Source organism: Triturus cristatus, chromosome 11, assembly GCF_964204655.1.
Source record: "Triturus cristatus chromosome 11, aTriCri1.1, whole genome shotgun sequence".
NCBI lineage: Eukaryota > Metazoa > Chordata > Amphibia > Caudata > Salamandridae > Triturus > Triturus cristatus.
This window is the reverse complement of record NC_140594.1, coordinates 944,593,618-944,614,820: the sequence shown is the minus strand read 5'-3', so window position 1 is coordinate 944,614,820 and position 21,203 is coordinate 944,593,618.

Here is a 21,203-nt window from a genome sequence, read left to right as displayed (position 1 = left end):
AAGGGGGTCTTCATCAGGACTATAAACCCAACCACAAGACTGTTGAAGTATGCTGTACAGGGGAAGCATGTTTACTAATAATAGGATTTACTCCTGTCAATGCCTCGAGTGCTCTCCTGCCATAGGGGCATCTGGTAGCTTTAATATATATATATATATATATTCACTGAAAAAACCATAGGTTTCACACATGTTATAGTTAGCGGAAATTTTACTGATAAAAAACCAGTGAAATTCCCCCGTTATAGTTAGTGCAGGCAACTATAACTCACGCGACCGCAATCCTCTGCTGATGCTAATACTGTTTTTAGACACTTATTTGCCCATGTCTTCTTCCATACATTTTTAGCTATACATATATTACAAATATTTTTTTTTCATAAAGACACATATGTCATCAGCAGAAGATTGCGGTCACGTGAGTTATAGTTGCCTGCACTAACTATAACGGGGGAATTTCACTGGTTTTTTATCAGTAAAATTTCCGCTAACTATAACATGTGTGAAACCTATGGTTTTTTCAGTGAATTTGCAAGGTTTTTTAAATGCTAATTCCTAACTATAACGTGTGTGAAACCTATGGTTTTTTCAGTGAATTTGTACGGTTTTTTAAATGCTAAGTTACTTTACGCCATTCGTGGCGTGCGCGCCCACTTAGCGCAGTTCGTTCCGTGCGCGCACGGTGCGCTTCGCGCACCGTGCGCGCACAGTAAGCACGCGGTGCTTACTGTGCTTACGGTGCTTATAAGCCATGCACAAATGGTGCCCTTCGGGCACCATTTGCACACGGGGTGGAGAGAGTGTGGATAATTTTTTCTTTTATTATTTTTGTTAAAAATATTGTGGATTTTCACACCACTGATAAGCCCTGCACATTTGATGGCCTGCGGCCACCAAAAGCACAGGGGGTGGGGACAGTGTGGATAGTGTTTTTTTTTTTTACATCTTTTACCGTACGCGTACGGTAAGCGTAATCGGCAAAATTAGCGAAAAAATAAAAATGACATTTATGGCCTTGGGGGGTCTTGGGGGACTGCCTCATCATGGCTATGTGTGTGTGAGCTGTCAAAACAGATCCTTTACATGTGTATTGGTTTTATTTAACAACCTAACTCTCAGTGCGAGAGAGAAAATGGCGGCCGCCGCTTCCTGGTTTCGGCCGATTTGAATGTTTACTAAGATCTAAGAGCGAATCAGACTCGCGCTCGCGCACGCCACCGTACGCGTACGGTAAGCTTACGGTAAGCGTACCGTAAGCTGGCTCAGATATATATATTGATTTAAAGGCTATTTTCTCAGAATCTACTGAACAGATTTACACCAAACCTACAAAAGGCACTTCCTTGACCTGAGGACTACCTCTCTGCCAAATTTCAAGTAATTCTGTTCAGCCGTTCGGGCTGTAGCCCTGTCTAAAGGTCCTATGGAAAAATGCATGGGAAAAACGCGTTTTGGGACCCCCCTTTTATCTCAGCCCCCGCTTGACGAATCCTCCCGAGACTTTCAGGGTAGGAGCGGAGCGAAGCGCCCCACCTATTTTGAGAAATTCGCGAGGATTCGTCGACCGGCGCCAAAGTTATTCAAAATAGAATGTTGCGGATTTCCTATGGAAAAGGGGTCCTAACTATAACTACCTACTGGCGACCGCCAGTAGGTAATAAATATATATATATATATATATTCACTGAAAAAACCATAGGTTTCACACATGTTATAGTTAGCGGAAATTTTACTGATAAAAAACCAGTGAAATTGCCCCGTTATAGTTAGTGCTGGCAACTATAACTCACGCGACCGCAATCTTCTGCTGATGACATATGTGTCTTTATGAAAAAAAAATATTTGTAATATATGTATAGCTAAAAATGTATGGAAGAAGACATGGGCAAATAAGTGTCTAAATACAGTATTAGCATCAGCAGAGGATTGCGGTCGCGTGAGTTATAGTTGCCAGCACTAACTATAACGGGGCAATTTCACTGGTTTTTTATCAGTAAAATTTCCGCTAACTATAACATGTGTGAAACCTATGGTTTTTTCAGTGAATATATATATATATATATTCACTGAAAAAACCATAGGTTTCAGGGGTGTTATAGTTAGCTGGACTTTTCACTTGTACAAAACCATTGAAATTCCCCCGTTATAGTTAGTTCAGCTAACTATAACTCGCGCGCCCGCAATGCACTGCTGATGACGTCACATATTACATCACTCATGACATGGTCAGTGACATCACTCATGACATCACTGATGACATCTCAAATGACATCACTGATGACATCACTGATGACATCATCCAGTGAATGTGTGTGTTTCTGAAAATTAAATATGTTTTATATATGTATATCTCAAGGTCGATGGAAGAATAAATGGGTATATAAGTGTCTAAATGGATGATTTGTTTTTGAAAAATTGATTGTGTAACTGACTGATTAAGTGTTTCATAGTGAATACATGGCTTAGTGAGTAATGTTTAAATATGTAAATATCTGTATCAGTCTCTCACTTTGTGTATAAGTGGCTGCATGGGTTGGTGAGTAGCTACATGGGTGTTTATATAGGTTATTAGTTGGTTTTATGAGTATCAGTCTGAGTGTCTGCATGGTTCGGTGGGGGTATTACGTAGTGCATAGGTGCATGAATGAATGACTCACTCTTTGTATGTGTTGAAGACAGCATGTGTGCAGGACTCTATGGGTGGATGAGTGAGTGTATGGGTGTGTTAGTGAGTGAATGACTGTCTCAATAGTGTCTTTATGAGTAACTACATATGTTTTAAACTAGTATATGTGACTATTGGTGTATATAAGCGAGTATATGTGACAGTGAGAGATTGAAAGAGTTCCTATATGAATAAGTATGTGTTTCTATAAGTGATTGTTTAAAAGACTAAGTATGTGTAAGTTTCCGTAGAAGTAAGTGTGGTGGTGTGTGTATAACTGTATATGCAAGTAAATGTATGTTTGATTCTTTATTAGCATGAGTGACTATGTGTGTGAGTACCTCTATGGATGAGTGGCATTGTGTAACAGGATGTATAGGTGTATGAGTACATATGATGAGTGAGTACATGTATGAGTGACTGTATAGGACTGTTGGTGAATGAGTGGATGTGTATGTGGATCTTAGAATTACTGTATAGGTTGTTGTAACTGGTATTGGTATGTCCATTGTTTTTAAAATTTTAATTTCTATTTTTGAATGTGTGTATCAAAGGTTATATTAGGGGAAGAGGAGGTCTGCCACTCTATCACAAGGATGATGTCATCAGTGATGTCATCAGTGATGTCATTTGAGATGTCATCAGTGATGTCATGAGTGATGTCACTGACCATGTCATGAGTGATGTAATATGTGACGTCATCAGCAGTGCATTGCGGGCAAGCGAGTTATAGTTAGCTGAACTAACTATAACGGGGGAATTTCAATGGTTTTGTACAAGTGAAAAGTCCAGCTAACTATAACACCCCTGAAACCTATGGTTTTTTCAGTGAATTTCTGAGGTTTTTTAAATGCTAATTCCTAACTATAACGTGCCTGAAACCTATGTTTTTTTCTGTGAATTTCAAAGGTTTTTTAAATGCTAATTTCTAACTATGCCTACAGAGATAGGACATGTGAAGAAAGAAGAAAAAATGCACAGAAAGAAACAAAAGAAGTGCAGAAAGAAGCAACAGAAGTCCTCAAATACGAAGATAAGTGCAGGAAGAAGGATAACGTGCAGAAAGAACAAAAAGAAGAGCAGAAAGAAGCCTTGTTGCAAAATCATCCTGTACCCTCAACTTTTTCAGACGGATACTGGTGGTAACTGAGTCTGACTAACCAGTCCTAGAGCCAGTGCTATGTTAAAAGACACTTAGAATACAGTGAAAACACCTACATACACTAGGGAACATTATGCGTTGGGGTCCCCCTGTGATTAGCATGACCTCCTCTGTAAGCCCCTAGTGTATAATAGGGCATGGGGATTAAAACAACCTCTTAAAACAGGCCACAGGGCGTTTTTGCACACGTTAACTCAGGCCTCGTCCCCTCCCTTCACCACTGTGTAAACACGCCCTGTGTCCATTTTTAGTTGGGAGATTAAGTTCATTTGAATCCTGAGGGTCCCTAGGGTCCAACTAGCCCACTAGGTACCTCCAGTAAGTGCCACAGAGCTGCGTTGCAGAGAGGTGTAAAAAGTGGCACGGCCTGGACCACCTCTCTGCAATGCAGCTCAGTGGCGCTTACTGGAAGCACTTGGTGGGCTAGTTAGCCCCCAGGGGCCCTCAATATTGAAGGGAAATTATATCCCCAATTTAAAACGTGCCATAGTGCGTGTTTGCACACGTCACCTCAGGCCCCGTCCCCTCCCTTCACCACTGTGTAAACGCGCCCTGTGGCTGTTCTAAGTTGAGAGATTAAGTCCCCCTGAATCCTAAGGGTCCCTAGGGTCAAACTAGACCACTAGGTACCTCCAGTAAGCGCCACAGAGCTGCGTTGCAGAGAGGTGTAAAAAGGGGCTTGGCCTCAGAACACCTGGCTGCAGCGCAGCTCCCTGGCGCATACTGGAGATGCCTGTTGGGGGCGCGTTTGCAGAGTGCTGCACGGAGGGGGCATGGCCTCCGGCACGATGCCAGTCTTTTATTTATTTTAGTTTTTTAAGAAGGGGGGCTGTTTGGTTCCCCTTCTTATTCTAATTTATTGGCCCTGATGACCCCATCCCCCAGGGCCAGTCTCCTAATTATATTTTTTTGACCCCAATCCCCAGGGCCGGCCACTGTTTTTTATTATTTTAAAAAAATATATATTTATAGACACACCTAGGACATGCTGGACAAACCGTACGTACCTATCACCATGACGATTTGCGTGATATTCATTAAAAGGCGACTATGCATGCAATGAATCCACGTGGAATGTATTTACACCACTAGTGAAGCTCTGACATGTCTGATGCCCTACCGTGCCTAATCCTGGTAGACACCCTTGTCGTTTATTTATACAAACATGGGTAGCTATTGACGGGCACATTTAATACACATGCACACCAAGCCATTCAAAGGGGATTCGACAAAAATTCGACAAAAACTATGCAAGAAACCCCCCTCACGGTTAATAAAACACACATCCACTGCCGGATGTGTAATACTTTTTATTTTACTCTCTGGAAAGGGGACGAACATCACTTGAGAGTCACAGCGTGCTCCTGACAGAGCCCAATGCTGTGTTACACCCACCATTGCCTGCCGAGTGCCACACACCTCTGTGTTGTATTCCACTAGCTAGTGCATATGCTATGACACTCTCTAGCCCATGTGCACTGTAACACCACCCCGTGAATATGTCATGCCACATTTGTCTTCGCACGGGTTATATTGCCCCATCTAACGTGCCTTTCTCGATGCCTATGTTATAACGCACAGTGCTATGCCATACATATTACAATCTGGGATCCATATCTTTGTCACAGTGCATATGCAACGTTACACTCCCCAGCACATATTTTATATTACAACTTTAGAGACTAGTTAGGTTACACAACACTGCCCTGTGCATATTACACTCCAAGGCGCATATCGCATAGCACGCGCTAGTGCCTGTGCTATCTCGCGCTCTCCCATGAATCTGTCATTGCGCACAATGTATTGCATATTATATTTCACGCCCGGTTCATCTTATATCACACTTTTTGGTGCATAGTTTATACCATACACTATATCTAGTTTTCATTTTCAATCGTGCTCTCAGGACTATGTTCTATATAACACTGTGTTCACCTACCCTTTTCACGGGCATTACATTTTGCGATAGGGGGTGGAGGGTCAGGGGGTGTTTCTGCCAAGTGAGCCCGGAGTCACAGTCACAAACGTCCTCTTCTTCCTGAATAAAAGTGAGATTATGCTGCATACTTGTTCATATTTTAAGTAGTTCGCACAGACACAATGTTTTAAAAACAATAAAGTTCCTAATACCCGCCTTCTCTGAACAGTTAGCTTGCTGCCCCATCCCCTTCCTCCCTATCCTCTGTTGTGTGAATCCATGGACTAGCCTCCTCCCTCCTGCCATGCATGGTCTGATGTGCTGCCACTGCCCTCAATTTAGTATGATGTACCAGTCCACTCCTCCTGCCCTCCATTGCCCAATTCTATGCCCCATCATTGACCTCCTGCTTAAACTCTGTGCTTAGCTTGCTGCCCCTATTCTCCTTCCCCCTGCCCTCCGATGTCTTTGTGCATGCCCCTGCTCCATCCTTTTTGCCCACCATGTCCCATGGACCTGCCACTCCTATCTACTCTGAGTGTTCTGTTGAGCTGCCACTCCCCTCCCACCTGCCTAGCATTGTCAGATGACTGTAACCTGTCCCTGCCACCTCCACCCTGCCTGTCCACATGCCATGCCCCTATCCTCTTCCTCCTGTCCTACATGGTCAATTGTACTGCCACACCCTTCTGCCCTCCCTGGTCTGTTGTGCTGCAACTGCTCCTCCTGCCTGCCCCGTGTGGTCTGTTGTGAGGTCCCTTCCCCTGAACTTTCTTGTCTGTGCACAGGTCCTGACCCTTCCTTCTATCCTCCATCGTCCTTTGTGCATGCCCCTCCACCCTCCTTCTTGCCCATCATAGCCATTGTGCTGCCACTAACCCTCCCACTTGCCATGCATGGTCTTCTGTGCTGCCATGGCCCCTCCCACCTTCCCTGTGTGGTCAGTTAGCTGCCCCTGACCCCCTCCCACCTTCCCTCCATGGTCTGTGTGTATGCCATCACAGTCTCACTGTTGCTCTTCATGGTGTGTCTTGCTTCTAGTGCCCATCCTGCCTGACCTCCATGGCTATCTTGCTGCTCCTGCCCTGCCCCCTTGCCCCCAGCCCTACTCCCTCCCTCCTGGCTTGTCTGTTCCATTGTAATGCCCCTGATCCGTCCCTCCTGCCCTTTATGGTCTGTTATGCTGCAGCTTTCTCTCCTGTCTGTCCATTATGGTCAGCTAGCTACCATTGCCTCTTGCCCCTCTGTTCTCTGTTGTCCATGTGCATGGTCCTGTCCCCTCCCTCTTGCTTTCTATGGATTGTTGTGCTGCACTCCCGTCCTGCATGCCCTGTGTGGTGTATTGTGCTGCTGCAAACCCTGATGCCTGCCCTGCAGGGTCAGTTTGGTGCACCTCTCCATGTCCCTCCTGTCCTCTGTTATCCAAGTCCATGTCCCTATCCCATTTCCTTCCATGATCCAATGTACCATACTTGCGAACATTTTTAACTTGGTAAGAGGGAGATTTTGAAAAAAAACTGGGGTATTGATTTTCCCCTTTGAGTTACATTGAAAAAGAGGATATTGTAGACAGGAGACAGATCAAATAAAGCCCATTTGAGCTTAAAAACATTGGACGTTTCCTGGCTGAATCGGGTCTGTTGGCATGTATGGTTGTACTACCATTGCCTCTTCCTTCTGCCCACAATGGTCTATTACATTGCCACAGCCTTGAAGGAGGGTAGATTTTGTATCACAGGGGGCCCCTGGCCCGTTCTGTCCACACCTGAAGTATGAGACCCTTGTCCTTGCCCTGCCAGCTGCATTTGTAGGCCGTATTAAATTGACCAGCGGGTCCTGTGTTGCTATATAATTATCCTGAGACATCCTTACCACTCAGCCAGCATAAAACCCCTGTGTAGGCCCTTCTGTTCAATATGTAGGCCTCTTTGTTAAATTGACCATAGCTCTGCAATTTTAGTGTATAGCAGTCTGAAGGCAGGTCTGCGAGGCCTTCTGATCCAAACTAGTAGCCCCCACCCTACCAGAGTGCTCCGTGATCGGTATCAAAGTTCAACATCCCCCTGAAGCTGTCGACATACAGTAGGCTGCATCCTGGACTGGTACTTGCTTCCTGGGCAGGTTTCCCGCTTTTAAGGAAGTGGCAACCGCAGAGCGTCAAGTTAGGAGAACTGAGGAGATTTTATACATGAATATATTGAATTCCCGTACAATACCCATTATTTTCTGCTTGCTCTATGGAACTTACGATAAGCGATTGGCCTGAGAGACTGACCTTTTCACCCAGTCCATTGTCAGCATTAAGTGGGTAAATGACGAAATGTCTGGTAAAATCTGCAGACGAAGCTTTTGGGTAGCATACGTAGGTAGATGTAGCGTGCAAAGGAGCCCACAAAATGATATAAAAAGGGAGCACCCACAGATATCGACGGACTACCTCGCCGTCTGTATGTAGGTTAACAGGCAGTGCAGGTTTTCCACAAGAGCTGGGAGCTCTTGTCTTCCTTTGCTTAAAATGTCTTGCTCTGCTTTGCTTGAAGTATCTTATTCTATTTTACCTATATGAAATGTCATGTTATGTTTAACCATTGTTCTCTTTACTTTTGCATTTAAAAGATTTTGTATTGTAATTGCAGGAATGCTTGCTCTAAGAGTAAACGTGAGTGTTCCTAGGTAACATTTTCCTTGGTGTAACTTGTTTCTCATGATGCATTTATAGATGTGTTTTCTCTCTCTCTCTGTCAGTACATTAATTGAGATACAGAGAATATTATGACAGCTGTATGATTATCTGGATTCTGTATTTTGTACTTTATGTCTCTATTCTGCGGTTTCTTTGAAGTTGCATCTTCTCATTAAACTGCCATTGTATTCTGCCTCCAATTCCATGTCTCATATGTCTGTTTTCTTCATTTTTGGAGCAAGCGTTCCTAGGCACCCCGGCTCAAATTAAGGTGCCCCTTTTGTCCCTGACTCACTCTCCTGCTCAGTTCTGTGGTGGCTCCCGGGGATCTGGGGACCGCCCCTAGCTTCCTTGACCCGTAATAGATCTTCCCTCCAACAGCCTCTCTTGCAAGTCCTGTATTGTTGGTTTGTTGCCCCTGCCCCCCTTTCCACTGCCCTCCATAGTCTGTTGTGCTTCCACGGCCCTTCCTGCCTGCTCAGTGTGGTTAAATTGTTGCCTTTGCACCCTCCTACCTGCCTTCAATTTTCAGAGTCCGTGCCCCTGGCCTCTGCCTCTCAACAGTATCCTAATGAACAACTAGATTGCTAACATTCTATATTTATTACAAAAGTGTGGAACGCCTGACATCATCTTGATGTAATCAAAACTGTAATACCTAGAGCATTTCCTTTAGAAATTACATATATGAGAGGGTCTTATTGGCATCAAAATTATGGTTAGTGCTCTAAAAGACTAAAATAAGGACATATTTTCTGAGTTTTCAAATAGCGACAAAGCACTTTTAAATTATTTGTTATCTTTATGTTTTTTTATCCAGTTGACCACTTGATTAAATGTTGCACTTAGGGGAGAGGATGTGGTGTTACTTCCAGAACTGCAGACTTTGCAACTGGGGAACCAGGTTGAAGTTTCTGCTTCAGCTCGACATTCTGTGATTCTGGTCAAATCACTTAGTCTCCCCATGTCTACAACCAAAATGAATTTGTTCTTGTGTGATGTAACCAATGCTCATGTAAAGCACTCCAATACCTGACAAGTCTGCACTATATAACACTGCAAAAACACAAAATAATAAGTGTTTTGCACACTTCTGTCATTGGGCTATATTTGGGCTACATCTGGGTGATTTTGGGCTACATTTGGGCTCTTTTGTCTCCGGTGGCCATCTTGGGAGATTTATTTGTTATGAAGTTTCCTAATTTCCTCATGTACTGCAGTCTCCTCAGTAGGAAATGCTTTCAGTTTTTTACTTTGATTCCATCATGAAGGTATTCAGATATGTCACACATTTGCCATAAATTCTGAATGTTAGCACTCTAGTTGCTCATTAGATCACTGTAGTAAAACTACTGCACCATGGAAGTCTGCTCCTGGTATTAAAAGTGCATGTTTCAGTCTGCATGTCAGAATTTTTTAATGAAATAGAAGAGGATTTGAGAAGTCACTCAAAATGTGCCCTCATTTTCTTTCTTCAGCATTAATCATAATTTCTATGGCAAAATGAACCTCCTCATTGTGTTCCTTTTTAAATTAAATGTTTTAAGTGTTACCAGTTTATTCCAATCAAGATGGCTTCAGGTGTGCCTTACTTTTGTCATAATGAAGACAGTAAGCACTCTAGTTGTTTTTAAGAACATTCTGGGACATTCTGTCATTGGGCTATACTTGGGCTACATCTGGGTGATATTTGGGCTACATTTGGGCTCTTTTGTCTCTGGTGGCCATCTTGGGAGACTTATTTGTTATGAAGTTTCCTAATTTCCTCATTTACTGCAGTCTCCTCAGTAGGAAATACTTTCAGTTTTTTACTTTGATTCCATCAAGAAGGCATTCAGATGTGTCACACATTTGCCATAAATTCAGAATGTTAGCACTCTTTTTGCTCATTAGATTACTGTAGTAAAGCTACTGCTCACCAGGGAAAACTGCTGCTGGTATTGAAAGTGCATGTTTCAGTCTGCATGTCAGAATTTTTTAATGAAATAGAAGAGGATTTGAGAAGTCACTCAAAATGTGCCCTAATTTTTCTTTCTGCAGCACTAATCATACTTTTTATGGAAAAATGAACCCCCTCATTTTGTTCCTTTTTAAATTAAATGTTTTAAGAGTTACCACTTTAATCCAAGCAAGATGGCTTAAGGTGTGCCATACGTTTATCATAAGTAGGACTGTTAGCGCTCTAGTAGTTCTTTGGAACACTCTGGGAAGCTGCAGTAGAACACAAAGGAATCAACTGACAGTCTCTGCCCTTGTTGGATGTACATGTTTTACTGAGAATGTCAGACTTCATTCTCACATGACTGAGAAAGATAATGTGAATTTACAGAAAATAAGCTCTCAGTTTAGCCTATAGATCACCTTCCAAACCTCTGTGGTAAAAGCATGAGAAAATATTTTTCTCTCAATCATGATATCCCAGCAGAAGGCTTTTTCACATGGTGAAATCACCTTAGAACATACCACAATTCCTAAAATGAGTATGGTACCATCAACAAATGATTTATAATGTAACTAAAGTCTTAAAACCTTCTATTAACTGCAATGCTTTTTAATGAGGTGCTATCATGTATATTGGTCCCAAGATGGCTGCCAACACTTCTTGGATGAAGTGCTGACAGCCAATCAGATCTCAGGATGAGATGTGTGGTTAGGCTCCGCCCACATATATATATGCTTTTAAATGCTATTTTCTCAGGAAATACTGAACAGATTTACACCAGACCTGCAAAAGGCACTTCCTTGACCTTATGGCTACCTCTCTGCCAAATTTCAAGTAATTCTGTTCAGCCGTTCGGGCTGTAGCTGTGTCTAAAGGTCCTATGGAAAAATGCATGGGGAAAACGTGTTTTGGGACCCCCCTTTTTTCTCGGCCCCTGCTTGACGAATCCCCCCGAGACTTTCAGGGTAGGAGCGGAGCGTAGCGCCCCACCTATTTTGAAAATTTCGCGAGGATTCGTCGACCGGCGCCAAAGTTATTCCAAATAGAATGTTGCGGATTTCCTATGGAAACAGGGTCCTAACTATATCTACCTACTGGCGACCGCCAGTAGGTAATATATATATATATATATATATATATATTCACTGAAAAAAACATAGGTTTCATGCACGTTATAGTTAGGAATTGGCATTTAAAAAACCTTTGAAATTCACTGAAAAAAACAAAGGTTTCAGGGGCGTTATAGTTAGGAATTGGCATTTAAAAAACCTTAGAAATTCACGGAAAAAAACATAGGTTTCAGGGGCGTTATAGTTAGCTGGACATTTCCCTCATACAAAACCCTAGAAATTCCCCTGTTATAGTTAGTTCAGCTAACTATAACTCGCGCCCCCGCAATGCAATGCTGATGACGTCACATATTACATCACTCATGACATGGTCAGTGACATCACTGATGACATCACTGATGACATCTGAAATGACATCACTGATGACATCACTGATGACATCATCCAGTGAGTATGTGTTTCTGTACAGTTTTAATATGTTTAATATATATAGGGAAAGGCCTGTTGAAGAATGAGTGGGTGTACAAGTGTGTGAATGGATGATTTTCTAGGTGCGTAACTGACTCTATAAGTGAGTCATTAAATGTATCTTACTGCAGACTAGTGACTAAACTGTGTGAATGTCTGTATGTGTCTGTGTGTTGGTGTATAAGTGGCTGCATGGTTTTGTGAATAGCTATATGTGTATCTACATGGGTTATTGATTGGTTGTCTGAGTATCTGTATGGGTGCCTGAGTGTTTGTGTGGGTAGGGTGATGGACTGTATGGTTGGGTGAGTGTATGTATGGGTGTGTTAGTGATTGAATGTATATCTCAGTTGTACATGTGTCAGTAACTACATATGTGAAACGCAGTGTATATATAACTATCTATATGTGAGAGTGTGTGATTGCGGGAGTGGCTGTATGGATGAGAGTGTGCTTGTATTAGTAATTGTATAAGAGCATCAGAATTTGTTAGTATTTTTATGAGTAAGTGAACTTGAGTGTGTTTAACTGTATAGGTGAGTAAATTGGACTGTGTTTAATTATTTGCATTACTGACTAGGTGAGTCAGTATCTCAATGGATGATTGGAGGTGTGTGAGTGTCTATATAGGTGTATGAATGCTTATGATAGTCTTGTACGGAGTGACTGTAAGTATGAGTGACTGTACAGGTGAGTGAGTGGAGATGTATGTAGACCTAAGAGTCAATGAGTGGGTATGTAGTTATTGGTATTGGAGTATCTATGGTTTTCAAAATGGCCGTCTGAAATTTTGAGTCAGTGTATCAAAGGTTATATTAGGGTGTGAGAAGATGCACTAATTTATCACATGGATGACGTCATCAGTGATGTCATCAGTGATGTCATTTGAGATGTCATCAGTGATGTCACTGACCATGTCATGAGTGATGTAATATGTGACGTCATCAGCAGTGCATTGCGGGGGCGCGAGTTATAGTTAGCTGAACTAACTATAACAGGGGAATTTCTAGGGTTTTGTACGAGGGAAATGTCCAGCTAACTATAACGCCCCTGAAACCTTTGGTTTTTTCAGTGAATTTCAAAGGTTTTTTAAATGCCAATTCCTAACTATAACGTGCATGAAACCTATGTTTTTTTCGGTGAATTTCAAAGGTTTTTTAAATGCTAATTCCTATCTATAACTTATCTCTAAAGATATCATATTTAATGATTTTCATTGGATTTCTATATTTTTCAAATTCAGTGTGTCAATTTCATTAATTATGTTTTTTTTTAAAATACTATTTTATCACCATTTTTTAAACTTATTTTTTCAATTAATTCTTTTAAAAATTAAAAAATATTATTTGTTTTTATTGGGGTTTTCAAACATTTTTAAAAATATTTTTTTAACTATATGTTCAAAACTTTATTTTATATATATTTTTTCCATGTTTTTGGATCCGTGCACATTATGCGCACCGTTCTCGATCCCTACGCGATAGCATCCGCGCATGGTATGCGTTGGGTACATGTTTAGTGCGCGATCGCAATACGACCGGTACGCGACTCCCAGCCTATACGCGACATGTTCGATGTACGTGACGCGGTAGGTGCGCGGATCCCAAGAAATATTTAACATTTAAAAAACATATATATGTATTTCATGTGAATATTAATTGAAGACAAACTCTAAACTAGTCTTAAAAGTAAATATTTTTACATGTAATCCTATATTTTTTTTTAATTCAATTTTGTGGATGCGCGCTGGGTGCGTGATGCGTAAGCGCAGGGTGCACGGATCCCATGTGACCTGCAAAAAAAGAGATTTGATTGGTTCATTACACTTCCTGTTTTAACTATTGAACGACCCCACCCAATTCAATCATTCTTCTTTCACCTTCTTTGGAGGAGCATCTCTTTGTAGAGAAGAAGATTTTTTAGACTAAGTTTACACTTAGGTCTAACTTTTTTCAACTAAAAATGGCTTCAGGGCAGCAGGCATCACCTGCATCTCCTCATTCATCTGAGGATGAATTTTTGGAGGAGACACCACCCACACCACGTTTTTCATCTGTGGTGTGGAAATTTTTTACGTATCCTGAGGGGTAAACTAAAACCAATGCCACCTTGGTCACGTGCAAGATTTGCAAAAGAGTGCTGTTGCGAGGGGATCCTAACAAGAAATACTAGTGCGGCACGGCAAGTATGATGAAGCACCTAAGGACCCTTCATCCGAACAATCTTGCACGAGAAGAGTGCAAACGGATGAGAAACACTCCTGCTCCTGCGCCTTTCTGAGTTTCTTTTCTTTTTCTTTTTTTTCTGCCATGATTTCTCTACTTTAACGTTGAAAAACAGTATCTGTAAAAAAGAATCACAAATAAATGTATATTAATAACTTTCAAATTTATACTATTCCATTACTGTACAAACACATTTTAGATAAAAACTGACTAAGAAACTATAGCCCTGAACCACAAGTGTGACGATGGTTAAAACACTACATACATAGTGCATACTACTTTGAAGCAGTTTATGCCCTGAAGACTACCTCACCAAAAGACTACATGCTAACTGACTGAATGATTACAGTACTATAAAGAGACACACTGGGTGAGTAACAGGGTGTTTGCTAGAAGTGTATGAATACTGACTGGGGAATTGAAGGTGTGAAAGACAACTGTGTAGGTGGTTAAGAGGACTGCATACATAGTGGATAGGCGTTTGAAGCAGTCCATGTGCTATGGCCTGGCTCACTGCATGAGTACTTGGGTACTGACTGAATGATTAGAGTACAGCAAGGAGAGTGCCTGGGTGAATTTATAAGTGGTTGGCTTATGGCACAGTGAATGGATTAGTACTTGGTACTGAATGGGTCACTAGAGGAGTGCAAAGAGAGTGACAGGATGTTTGCTGGACTGTATGGATACTGACTAGGGAATTGAAGGTGTAAAAGACAAGTGTATAGTATGTTAGAAGACTGCATGCATACTGCATAGACATTTGAAGCAGTCTATGTGGTAATGTATGGTTCACAACATGAGTACTTGGAAACTGACTAAATCATTGGACTACTGCTAGGACAGTGCCTGGGAAAAACGTTTAAATTTTCAGTTCTGGCGCAGTGAAGAGAATAGTACATGGTACTGCACTTTAGTGTCAAACCCTGACTCATTTTATCAATGCATAAGCAAAGACTAGCTTCTAATGCTACTAAAACTTGACAACATGACCGGTTTTAAAAGAGTTATCTGTCAGCAAATACACGATGTTACCAAATGCTTCTCTCACAGTGGTTCCCAAATGCACACAGACTCACAGTGTGATTCTAGACAACAACCACTATCCCTAGGAGTTTACCAAAACTCATTCACTACTGTGGAAGTGGTAAGGGAACTGCACACAATCTACATATTTCAGGACTTCACTTTTGTGTCAAAGCCTGACTCATTTAATCAAAGCATAAGCAAAAATTGCCTTCTAATGCTACTAAAACTTGACAACAAGACAGGTTTTAAAACAGTTATCTGTCAGCAATTACACAATGTTACCAAATGCTTCTCTCACAGTGGTTCCCAAATGCACACAGACTCACAGTATGATTCTAGACAAGCAACACTATCCCTTGGAGTTTACCAAAACTCATTCACTTCAGTGGAAGTGGTAAGGGAACTGCACACAATGTACATATTTCAGGACTGCACTTTTGTGTCAAAGCCTGACTCATTTAATCAAAGCATAAGCAAATACTGCCTTCTAATGCTACTAAAACTTGTCAACAAGACAGGTTTTAAAACAGTTATCTCTCAGCAAATACACAATGTTACCAAATGCTTCTCTCACAGTGGTTCCCAAATGCACACAGACTCACAGTGTGATTCTAGACAAGCAACACTATCCCTAGCAGCTTACCAAAACTCATTAACTACTGTGCAAGGGGTAAGGAGACTACACACAATCTACATATTAAAGTACAGCACATTAGTGTCAAAGCATGACTCCTTGTATCAATGCAAAGGCAAAGACTGGCTTCTAATGCTACTAAAACTTGACAACATGACAGGTTTTAAAACAGTTATCTGTCAGCAAATACACAATGTTACCAAATGCTTCTCTCCCAGTGGTTCCCAAATGCACACAGACTCACAGTGTGATTCTAGACAACAACCACTATCCCTAGGAGTTTACCAAAACTCATTCACTACTGTGGAAGTGGTAAGGGAACTGCACACAATCTACATATTTCAGGACTGCACTTTTGTGTCAAAGCCTAACTCATTTAATCAACGCATAAGCAAAGACTGGCTTCTAATGCTACTAAAACTTGACAACATGACAGGTTTTACAAGAGTTATCTGTCAGAAAATACATGATGTTACCAAATGCTTCTCTCATAGTGGTTCCCAAATGTTCACACACTCACAGTGTGATTCTAGACAAGCACCACTATCCCTAGGAGTTTACCAAAACTCATTCACTACTGTGGAAGGGGTAAGGGAACTGCACACAATCTACATATTTCAGGACTGCACTCTTGTGTCAAAGCCTAACTCATTTAATCAACGCATAAGCAAAGACTGGCTTCTAATGCTACTAAAACTTGAAAACAAGACAGGTTTTAAAACAGTTATCTCTCAGCAAATACACAATGTTAACAAATGCTTCTCTCACAGTGGTTCCCAAATGCACACAGACTCACAGTGTGATTCTAGACAAGCAACACTATCCCTAGCAGCTTACCAAAACTCATTCACTACTGTGCAAGGGGTAACGAGACTACACACAATCTACATATTAAAGTACAGCACATTAGTGTCAAAGCATGACTCATTTTATCAATGCATAAGCAAAGACTGGCTTCTAATGCTACTAAAACTTGACAACATGACAGGTTTTAAAACAGTTATCTGTCAGCAAATACACGATGTTACCAAATGCTTCTCTCCCAGTGGTTCCCAAATGCACACAGACTCACAGTGTGATTCTAGACAACAACCACTATCCCTAGGAGTTTACCAAAACTCATTCACTACTGTGGAAGTGGTAAGGGAACTGCACACAATCTACATATTTCAGGACTGCACTTTTGTGTCAAAGCCTAACTCATGTAATCAACGCATAAGCAAAGACTGGCTTCTAATGCTACTAAAACTTGACAACATGACAGGTTTTACAAGAGTTATCTGTCAGAAAATACATGATGTTACCAAATGCTTCTCTCATAGTGGTTCCCAAATGTTCACACACTCACAGTGTGATTCTAGACAAGCACCACTATCCCTAGGAGTTTACCAAAACTAATTGACTACAGTGGAAGTGGTAAGGGAACTGCACACAATCTACATATTTCAGGACTGCACTTTTGTGTCAAAGCCTGACTCATTTAATCAAAGCATAAGCAAAAAGTGGCTTCTAATGCTACTAAAACTTGACAACATGACAGGTTTTAAAACAGTTATCTGTCAGCAAATACACAATGTTACCAAATGCTTCTCTCCCAGTGGTTCCCAAGTGCACACAGACTCACAGTGTGATTCTAGACAACAACCACTATCCCTAGGAGTTTACCAAAACTCATTCACTACTGTGGAAGTGGTAAGGGAACTGCACACAATCTACATATTTCAGGACTGCACTTTTGTGTCAAAGCCAAACTCATTTAATCAACGCATAAGCAAAGACTGGCTTCTAATGCTACTAAAACTTGACAAAATGACAGGTTTTACAATAGTTATCTGTCAGAAAATACATGATGTTACCAAATGCTTCTCTCATAGTGGTTCCCAAATGCTCACACACTCACAGTGTGATTCTAGACAAGCACCACTATCCCTAGGAGTTTACCAAAACTAATTCACTACAGTGGAAGTGGTAAGGGAACTGCACACAATCTACATATTTCAGGACTGCACTTTTGTGTCAAAGCCTGACTCATTTAATCAAAGCATAAGCAAAAACTGGCTTCTAATGCTACTAAAACTTGACAACAAGACAGGTTTTAAAACAGTTATCTGTCAGCAATTACACGATGTTACCAAATGCTTCTCTCACAGTGGTTCCCAAATGCACACAGACTCACAGTGTGATTCTAGACAAGCAACACTATCCCTAGCAGCTTACCAAAACTCATTCACTACTGTGCAAGGGGTAAGGAGACTACACACAATCTACATATTAAAGTACAGCACATTTGTGTCAAAGCATGACTCATTTTTATCAATGCATAAGCAAAGACTGGCTTCTAATGCTACTAAAACTTGACAACATGACAGGTTTTAAAACAGTTATCTGTCAGCAAATACACAATGTTACCAAATGCTTCTCTCACAGTGGTTCCGAAATGCAAACAGACTCACTGTGTGATTCTAGACAAACAACACTATCGCTTGCACTATACCAAAACACATTTCTTCATCTAGGAGTACTACATTTTAGTGTAGAAACATAACTCATTTCACAAATTCATAAACAATGACTGGTTTCTAATTCTACCAAAATATAAAAACAGCACAGTTCTCTGTCTGCAAACACATGAAAAACACAAATGCTTATCACAGAATGGTTTCTACATGCACACACGCTGTCAATAAGAGATGTAGAGAAAAAAGTACTCCCTACACTTTAGCAGGAGAAATACATTAGTCTGATTAAAATCAAAATAGTCTACATACATCCCCTCACAATTAAATAACTCACCTTTCAAGTTGTTTTGTAGATTAAGAAGTATATCAGTCACACACCAGATATCAGTCACACACCAGATTTTCTTATACAGAATCTCTGCACTGTGCACTTCTCAGCAGAACCAAAGAATGGCAAAGCTTCCCTCTCATTTCCTACACATATACATGTAAACATCAAATCACATTCCTTCCCACATAAATTCAAAAGCAAACACACATTTCTATTGGTTTAACATTTCAACCCTTTCCAAATGACATAAATTTGAACGCTTCCCCCAAGCTGCCTTCTGCCCGTTACCATAGAAACAGATCATGGAACACTGTACTGAGCACACAGGTCACAAGTTCAGCACACAGTGTTGCTAATCAAGACAGGAAGTGTGCTTGACTTTTCAACATATATCATATATAATGTTCCTTACAATCAGTTTTTGTTAACCAATAAGAATCATGCGTTTAAAAAACAGAAATATACACCCTACCTTTCAGTGTAGAAGGATGTCAAACAACCAATGATTTCTTGTCTTTTTTCAAAACTGCATCTTAGCCACCATTTTAGAAACATCTTACTTTCAAAACTGCCATTTCATTTACAGAGACCATTTGAGTGCATCCAGACCTCCTTTCAAGATGCTTAGAGTGTGGATTGTGGGACACAGCTACATTTTCTGGAGCCAAAGGTATGCAGAAAACAAAGGCATTCACAAAGACCTAGGTTTGCCAAATGTAGACATTAAATGGATTGGACAGAGAGGGTTAAAGTGGCACCAATTGATGCCATTGGTGAAATCCTTCATGCATATCCAACACCCTGAACTCATAATAGTGCACTGTGGTGGCAATGACCTAGTCACTTTGACTGGGGTAGGTCTGGAAATCCTATTCAAGGACACCTTTGCAGAACAGATTTCACTTTTCCCCAAAACTGCCTTTGTGTATTCTAACATATGCCAAAGGCAGAAATGGAACTGGTCCGATCATTTTTGTCCACAAATTGAGAAAGCTAGGAAACATGTGAATAATCTGTTTCTGCTTTTCTCCGAGACTATAGAATGGGGTCCATTTACAATAACAATCTGCGCTTTCATATGCAAGAGATGTATAGGAGAGATGGAGTACACTTTACTGATGAAGGAAACAGAGTCTTCCTCAACAACTTTAGACTCTGTATAGGTACTTACTTATAAGTACCAAAAACTCTCAATGAACAGAACGGCTCTTTTTAGAGCCACTCAAGAACAAAACACTTAAGCTTGATCTTTATCTCCCAAAAATTTCATTTTTTTTCCCTTGAATCCACGAACCCACCGCGAGAGGATCCGTGCATCCAACGCGATAGGATTGCTTATGCATTGATTAAATGAGTCAGGCATTGACACTAAAGTGCAGTTGTGAAATATGTAGATTGTGTAGAGTTCCCTTACCTCTTCCACTGTAGTGAATGAGTTTTGGTAAACTCCTAGGGATAGTGGTGCTTGTCTAGAATCACACTGTGAGTCTGTGTGCATTTTGGAACCACTGTGAGAGAACTGTTTGGTAACATTGTGTATTTGCTGACAGATAAATGTTTTAAAACCTGTCATGTTGTCAAGTTTTAGTAGTATTGGAAGACAGTTATGGCTTATGCTTTCATTAAATGAGTTAGGTATTGACAGTAAAGTGTAGTTGTGAAATATGTAGATTGTGTGCATTTCCTTTACCACTTTCAGTGTAGTGAATGAGTTTTGGTATATTCCTAGGGATAGTGTTGCTTGTCTAGAATCACACTGTGAGTCTGTGTGCATTTGTGAACCACTGTGAGAGAAGCGTTTGGTAACATCGTCTATTTGCTGACAGATAAGTGTTTTAAAAAATGTCATGTTGTGAAATTTTAGTAGCATTAGAAGCCAGTCTTTGCTTATGCATTGATTAAATGAGTCAGGCATTGACACTAAAGTACAGTTGTGAAATATGTAGATTGTGTGCAGTATCTTTACCACTTTCACTGTAGTGAATACGTTTTTTGTAAACTCCTAGGGATAGTGGTGCTTGTCAAGAATCACACTGTGAGTCTGTGTGCATTTGGGAACCACTGTGAGAGAACTGTTTGGTAACATTGTGTATTTGCTGACAGATAAATGTTTTAAAACCTGTCATGTTGTCAAGTTTTAGTAGCATTAGAAGACAGTTATGGCTTATGCTTTCATTAAATGAGTTAGGTATTGACAGTAAAGTGTAGTTGTGAAATATGTAGATTGTGTGCTTTTCCTTTACCACTTTCAGTGTAGTGAATGAGTTTTGGTATATTCCTAGGGATAGTGTTGCTTGTCTAGAATCACACTGTGAGTCTGTGTGCATTTGTGAACCACTGTGAGAGAAGTGTTTGGTAACATCGTCTATTTGCTGACAGATAAGTGTTTTAAAACATGTCATGTTGTGAAGTTTTACTAGCATTAGAAGACAGTCTTTGCTTATGCATTGATTAAATGAGTCAGGCATTGACACTAAAGTGCAGTTGTGAAATATGTAGATTGTGTGCAGTACCTTTACCACTTTCACTGTAGTGAATAAGTTTTGGTAAACTCCTTGGGATAGTGGTGCTTGTCTAGAATCACACTGTGACTCTGTGTGCATTTGGGAACCACTGTGAG